Source organism: Aplysia californica, unplaced genomic scaffold (assembly GCF_000002075.1).
Source record: "Aplysia californica isolate F4 #8 unplaced genomic scaffold, AplCal3.0 scaffold00689, whole genome shotgun sequence".
Classification (NCBI taxonomy): Eukaryota; Metazoa; Mollusca; class Gastropoda; order Aplysiida; family Aplysiidae; genus Aplysia; species Aplysia californica.
This window is the reverse complement of record NW_004797959.1, coordinates 402171-404219: the sequence shown is the minus strand read 5'-3', so window position 1 is coordinate 404219 and position 2049 is coordinate 402171. Positions and strand designations below refer to the sequence as shown.

Sequence of the window (2049 nt, the reverse complement as noted above, 5' to 3'; positions counted from 1 at the left end):
CAGTAGTGCAACAAGTAAGCAAACCAAAATTGCAGATGTCTGTCTGTCTCAGATCTTAATTTAGTATTTTTGGTAAGCGTTTTACGGCACATGCAAATATAGCCTACCATATGGTCACATAAGTACCGAAGATTAGAGGTGTTACAAGAGAGTAGTTTTCAAGTCTATTATAAGAAATACTAAAGTTTAATAACATTTCTCTATATGTCTTTCAGGTTCCTACCCAAGACCTTTCGGCGCTCTTTGTGGAGATGGTGGAAGAGAAATATGACCTTTCGTCTTTAGGTGAGCAGTGGAACTTGCTTTCATCCAGATCTTTTAATGATAGGAATTAATAGTTTACATAATCAAATAAGTAAAAATAAGATATGATATCTATATATCTGTCTGTCCTTTTTTACGTCATGTTAAACAAGTGATGTAGAAGGTCTTCCTACAATAATTTTCTTTTCACCTCTGTTTGACTTGTGTGGCACAGTTTTCTTCCTATCTGTTTTTAAAAAATATTTTTTGTTTACTGTTTCATAGGTAAAATTCTTTTAATTTATTCCTTGCCTTGCCTTTAAAAAAAATTTCTTCTGTGCAGTTCTGAACTCTTTGAAGACATCAATGTGAGAATGTATTTATTTATTTGTTATTTATTTATTCATTCATTCATTTATTCATGTATTTTTTTTTTTTACCTATTTATCTTTTTTTTAATTGATTTATTGATTTATTGATTTACTTATTTATTTATTTATTTATTATTCATTCATTCTTTCAGTCATTCATTCATTCATTTTTTGTTTGTTTTGTTTTTGCAGTTCTGAATACTTCAAAGGTGATGACTCTTTGGAAATGCTCCACTCTGCTGTATAACGTGACGCTCTCAGAAACATAAAAATGCCATATTTTCTGTCTGGGAGCGGAGCGAAAACAAAAGTAGCGATGTTGACGAAGACAACGACAACAAAGAACAACAACAGCAGCAACAACAACAGCAACAAAAACAACAAAAACAATAATGATTTGAGATAATGATTATATTTAAAAGCATCTGTATTTAGAAAAAAACACGCTGGGCACTGAAAAAAATAATATAAAAAACCTGCTTTGTAGTCTGTCTTTTCTTTTTTCACCTGTTCTTCACTTTAAAATGTCTCAATGCATAAAGATAGTTATTTAATATACATGTAGATCTATTGTGTGCTAAACAATGTGCCATACTTATATTTGTATTTCTGTTATTTATAAGTTACATATTTTTCACACTGATTTTTAAAAGTCATTTTTTAATCTTTTGAACTAAATCTTATTTCTATGACAGCGTTTTCGCTCATTTCTCAAATCGAAGAGTTTTTACTTCACTTTTCTTTGAATAACATTGTGCTCCCTTCTTCTCACCTACGTTATATGAATAATTCTAAATTATGAAAGTTTAACAGCATCACCGGTGCGTGTAATGTGTGCCATATGATATTAAAAAGATATTAATTATTCTAATGCATTATGTTATTTGTACTGTATGTTCTTGTTGTGTCTTTGTTCCTAATCTAATCGTTTTCATTATTACTTGTACCCACTCAGCTTGTTCATTAAATATCAAAGTGATTCTTTCCACTCCTTCGTCTTCTCCCCAGTTTTCACATTCTGCTCGTTTGTCTTTTTCTTCTTCATTTCTTTTCACTTTTTGTTTCATCATTGTTTTTCCTTCCTCTGTTCATCGTCTTTTTACTTTTCGTTCCCTCCTCCTCCTCCTCCTCCTCCTCCTCCTCCTCCTCCTCCTCCTCCTTCTTCTTCTTCTTCTTCTTCTTCTTCTTCTTCTTCTTCTTCTTCTTCTTCTTCTTCTTCTTCTTCTTCTTCTTCTTCTTCTTCTTCTTCTTCATCCTTCTTCTTCTTCTTCTTCTTCTTCTTCTTCTTCTTCTTCTTTCTTTATGATGCAGAGAGAGAGAGTTTCTTTTTCCTTTCTTCCTCCTCTCCCTCTATACCTTCTGATGATTGTCTGTAATTAAAAAGAAGAAGCCGTCAGATTAATCGGAAAAGGCTTTAGAATTGCTTCGTGACTGG

The 2049-nt window shown here is 32.0% G+C and overlaps 1 long non-coding RNA gene across 1 annotated transcript in view; it reads left to right on the top strand.

Moving 5' to 3' along the window:
• The window catches only part of LOC106013151, a 3211-nt gene extending 1726 nt beyond the window's left edge, over positions 1-1485 (top strand). Inside the window, exons 2-3 of the long non-coding RNA XR_001185259.2 lie at positions 216-285; positions 807-1485. This is a non-coding gene — a long non-coding RNA (uncharacterized LOC106013151). The remainder of the gene's footprint in view (positions 1-215; positions 286-806) is intronic.
• The last annotated feature ends 564 nt before the right edge of the window (positions 1486-2049 follow it).